Here is a 5,637-nt window from a genome sequence, read left to right on the forward strand (position 1 = left end):
AAAGTTCTAGAAATGATCAATTTCAGCGAAGTGGCAGTATACAGATTGAACCTAGAAAAATCAGTAACTGTTCTATATGCCAATAACAAACGCACTACACTAAAAAGAGATCATAGAAGTACTTGTACTCAGGGAGGAGGGCCTTAGTCCTGCTGAAAGTGATGTGACAGACCTTGTTGACTCCCCATGGAAGGCCTCACCCTCTCTGAGGAATGGATAGGGAATGGGGTGGGGGAAGGAGGGGAGAATAGGAGGAAGGGAGGGAGAGGGACCTGGGATTGGTATGTAAAATAAAAAAGATTTTTTTTAAAAAAATACTTGTACTCACAGTAGTCTCAAAAATACTTAAAAATAAACCTAAGCAAGAAGGTGAAATACCTTTGCAACAAAAACTTTAAATTTCTGAAGATAGATATTGAGAAAGATATTAGAAGATGGCAAGACTTCCCATGCTCAAAACCTGGTAGAATTAATACTGTGAAAATGACCATTCTACCCAAATCAATGTATAGATTCAATATAATCCCAATCCAAATCCCCATGACATTCTTAATATTAATGGAAAAGACTATAAAATTCATATGGAAGTCCCACAGACTCTGGATAGTCACAGCAGTCCTGCATGAAAAAAATAATGCCGGAGGGATTATCATACCAGATTTCAAGTTATATTACAGAGTTCTAGTAAAAAAAAAGTGGTACTGGAACAAAAATTGAAGAGTAGATCAATGGACCAGAATAGAAGCCCAGTATTAAACATACATAATTGTAGACACCTGATATTCAACAATGATACCAAAAATACACACTGTAGGAAAGACACTCTCTTCAACAATGGTGCGGGGAAACCTGGGTGTCCATATGTAGAAGAATGAGTTTAGAGTCATGTCTATCACCCTAAACAAAAATCAAATCAAAATGGTTCAAAGACCTCAATGTGAAACTGGAAACTCTGAAAATTCTATAAGAAAACGTAGAGGGTAGCCTACAAGATACTTTCTGAGTAGGACCCCATTTGCTCTGGAATTGTTTCAACAGTTGGCAAATGGGGTCTTATAAAATTAATAAGTTTCTGAATAGCAAAGGAAATAAATCAAGCAAGTAAAGAGGAAACTCACAGAGTGTGAGAGAGTATTTGTCAGTTATACACCTGAAAAAGGCTTAATATCCAGAATATAGAAAGACCTAAAAATATGACCCAATAAAGATGAGCTATGTATCCGAACAGAGTTTACAAATAAGAAATAAAAATTTCTAAACATATCTTTAAGAGTGTTCAATATTCTTAGCAATAATGGAAATATAAATCAAAACTACTTTGAGGTTGCATCTTTCTCCAGTCAGAAAGGCTAAGATCAAGAAAACAACTGACAGCAAATACTGCTGAAGATGTAGGAAAAGGGAACCCTCATTTACTGTTGATTATACTGCAAGCTAGCCACTGTGGAAATCAGCATGGAGAATTCTCAAGAAGTTATAAGTAGACCAACTATATCACCCAGCTACACCACTCATTGCCATGTGCCAAAAGGACTTGACAACCTGCTCCACAGGTACTTGCTCAGCCATGTTGGTTGCTGCCTATTCAAAACAGATAGGAAATGGAAATAGCATAAATGTCCTTCAACTAAAGGATGGTTAATGAAAATGTGGCACATGTACACCAATGAATTCAATTCAGCTGCAAAGATAAAGGAGATTATGAAATTTGGAGGTAAATTAATGAAACTGGGAAATAGAATGGTTGAGGTAGGCCAGATCCATAAAGATGTACCATGTTCTCTCATTTCTAGATCTGTACTAGTTACTTTCCTATTTCTGTCACAAAACACCATGACCAAGGCAACTTATTTTTTTCCAAGGAAACTTATAAAAGCAAGTTTTTAGTTTGGCCAGTGTTTTCAGAGAGTTAGAATCTGTGATGGTGGAGCGAAGGCATGGTTGCAGGAACAGCAGAGAGCTTATATCTTAATCTGTAGATTGGGGAATGGCATGAGTATTTTGAAACCTCAAAGACTGCCCACAATGACACACTTCCTCCAATAAGGTCACACTTCCTAATCCCTCCCAAACAGTTCCACCAACTGGGGACCAGGCATTTAAGTATATGCTCCTGATCAGGGTTCCTCTGCCCATCTCCCCCATATCTTCCTCATGCATCCAACCCCTTATCTCTCTTTAGAAAACAAACAGGCAAATAAAAACTCAAACAAACCAGAATAAAAAAATGAAAGAGCACAGAATTTAGGGAATGAATAAATAAATGAATGAATGACATATATATATATATATATATATATATATATATATATATATATATATATGTGGAATTTATTGGAATGACTTATAGGCTGCAGTCCAGCTAATCCAAAAATGGCAAACTGTGAGTGAAAGTCCAAGAATTTAGTAGTTGCTCACTCCAATGAGACTGGGTATCTCAGCTGGTCTTCTGTATGTACTGGAATCTCGAAGAGGTAGGCTCCAATGCCAGTGAAGGAATGACTGTGCTAGCAAGAGAAGTCAAGCAGGCAAAGAGTAAAACCTTCCTTCTTCTGTGTCCTTATATGGACTTCAAGCAGTAGATGTGGCCCAGATTAAAGGTGTGTCTTCCTACCTCAAGATCTGGATTAAAGGCCCATGTCTTCCTGCCTCAAGATCCTGATTAGAGGTGTTTCTTCCTACCCCAAAGGTCTGGACTAGAAGTGGATTCACCCACTTCAAACCATGCAGACAGTCTTTTACAGATGTGCCCTCCATTTCCGGATTATAGTTCATTCTAGACATATCAAGTTGACAACCAAGAATCGCAATCACAGTCTGAGATTCTGGCTCCTACAGTTAGCCTCATAGATGTATGAAGGGAAAAAGAGGAGAAGTGCATCTGTGGAAGAGGGGAAGTTGGGGGCAAGAACTGGAGTAAGGGGGAAGGGGAAGCCATGTTCAGGGTATAATTATGAGAGAAGAATAAATAATAAATAAAATCCATCGAGCCAGAAAACAACAACAAAGAAGGAAAGTAGAAAGGAAATACTTATTTTGACTTGTGATTTCAGAATATTCAATCTGAGTGGTTTTTGACCCCATTCATTTGGACAGGACATCATGTTGTCAGAGCATGTGGCAGAGACTGGCAGGAAGTAGAGTAAACGAGACAGGAAGGGGCCAGGAACAAGACGTCTAAAATTGGGTCACTAGTTAGGTATCTAGGCTTAAACACCTGAAGCTTTGGGAAGATTTTAATATTTATAGTTCATTTGTTTTACTGCTAAGTAGCCTTCCAAGGCATGGACAGACCTTAGTTTAACTTCTTATTTATACATTCACCATTGGGTTATTTCCAATGCTTTACTATTACAAACAAAGCTGCTGTAAACATCTTTGTATAGTCTTTTATGAAAAATATGTTTACATATTTGTTAAATAAATACCCAGAAGTGTGATTGTTAGACCAAATGGTAGTGACATGTTTAGTTTAAGAAACAGCCAAACTTTTCTAGAATGGTTGCAATATTTTTTAGGTCCCAAATGATGCATAAGGAATCACATTTCTCCAGTGATTCTTTGCCAGTATTTGGTGATGTCATAATTTCATTTTAGCTACTCAGAGAGGTGTCACATGACATTGTTCTGTGACTTAATTTGTGCTTCCATGCTCCCCTATCCAACCTTCCTTTATCCCAATCATCCTTTTTCCCCAAGTTCCCCCTATCCTCCCCTTCTCCCTTTTCTCTCCCCGTCTCCCCTTACCCCCATCCCACCCCACCCCCAAGATCCCAATTTTCTCCCCTGCAATTTTGTCTACTTCCCATAGCCAAGAGGATAACTATATGTTTTTCCTTGGGTTCACCTTCTTACTTAGCTTCTTTAAGTTCACCAATTGTAGACTCCGTGACCCTTATTTATGGCTAGAAACCAATTATGAGTGAGTACATCCCATGTTCATCTTTTTGGGTCTGGGTAACCTCACTCAGTATAGTGTTTTCTATTTCCATCCATTTGCATGCAGAATTTGAGAAGTCATTGTTTTTTACCGCAGCGTAGTACTCTAATGAAAATAGACCCATATCTATCACCATGCACAAAACTCAAGTCCAAATGGATTAATTTGTGTTTTTCTAATGGCTATTAACCTTGATAGGTGTGTCTCTTCATGTTATTTACCTGTGTTTTAATCAAATTAGTTGTGACTTTACTATCGACCTTTGAAAATCCTTTAGACATTCTGGCTACAAGACCTTTGACAGAAATTATGTCTTCAGTCTCTGGCTCACCATTTCTTAATGGAATCTTTGCAGAATAAAAAATTATACATTTTTGATGAATTAGAGTTTAGCAATAATTTTATGGTTCATGATTTTATTGTCCTAGCAATGGCCCCTTAACTTAGTCTTAATTCCTAGGTATTTTCTTTTATAGTGAATTTAAAAATTTTCATGGTTTTATTTAAAAATTTGAGTGTGTGATTAACTTTGGGTTTATTTTTGTATGTGCATTTACAAACTATAACATATGAGTTGTGCAGTTTTGCTGTTTTTTTCATATGAGTTAAATGCTCTTATATTTATATTTAGACTAATATTGAACACTATATATACATAGATATATGTAAAACTCATGCTACTAATTCACATTTTTAGTTATTATTAGAACCACCCTAAACAGCAAATACTAGGGCAGGATGAGGGAGGGTGGGTGAGAGTGAGGGCAGGGAAGATGTGGGAATGGATATGCGCAGTAAGAACAGACATTCACAGCACTTTCCCCTGACTTCTGATGAGAGCCCTCACAGTTTCATTTTATAGTACAAATTCTTTCTGACTCTGGCTGTATATTGATATATTAGAGCATTATGATAATATTATTTTAGAAAAAATCTTATCTATTCTTTGAAAATTTAAAAAAATTATCTTATTCTTTTATGTGTATCTGTGTACCACTTACGTGCACTACCCAAGGAAGTCTGAAGATCCCTTGGATCTGGAGTTACAGACCGATGGAAGCTGCCATGTGAGTGCTGGGAACTGAACCCAGATCCTCTAGAAGACCAGTTCTTAACTGTCTTGAACCATCTCTCCAACGCCAATACTCTTTGAATTCTAACATAAAAATTTCTATGAAACATTGTCTTATATTTCATATCAAACTTCATTAATTTTAAGAAGTTTAAATTGATACATAATAATTGTACAAATTTATGGGATGCAGTGTCATCTTTTGACTCTGTGTGCACAAAAATGTGGATTGCTTGTATTTGTGTGTAATCCTCCCACAGGGGCCATATTAATCTCTTCTGTGTCCTTCCAGGTTTTGTCCATGTACTGTTGAAGTGAGCATAGAACCAAGTAATGTTTTGGTCTATTGAAGCCTTAGTTAGTGGGTAGGCCAACTCTTACCCTCTGTCTTTTCTTTTGTATTTCTACTTGTATAACAAAAAACTTTCCCCAGATGGTCCTTTCTGAAGGTTCTCCAAATTGAGAAACTGATCATTTCACTTAAAGGCTTTCCTCAAGCACAGCTTTGTGGTACGTGGGACTGTAAAGGCCATGGCCCTTTGAGTATGGGACTTCTCTGAAAATGGACCCCCTGGTTTGTGTTTTGAAATTTTTTCCACTATACTTTGTGCATCATAGATGGCGG

At 37.2% G+C, this 5,637-nt stretch overlaps 1 non-coding gene across 1 annotated transcript; it reads right to left on the reverse strand.

The window, feature by feature from the left end:
- Window positions 1-5,230: 5,230 nt before the first annotated feature.
- LOC142841861 (U6 spliceosomal RNA) lies at window positions 5,231-5,339 on the reverse strand. The gene has a single exon (XR_012909120.1). It is a non-coding gene; the product is annotated as a U6 spliceosomal RNA (small nuclear RNA).
- Between the last annotated feature and the right edge of the window lie 298 nt (window positions 5,340-5,637).

This window comes from Microtus pennsylvanicus, chromosome X (assembly GCF_037038515.1).
Source record: "Microtus pennsylvanicus isolate mMicPen1 chromosome X, mMicPen1.hap1, whole genome shotgun sequence".
Lineage (NCBI taxonomy): Eukaryota > Metazoa > Chordata > Mammalia > Rodentia > Cricetidae > Microtus > Microtus pennsylvanicus.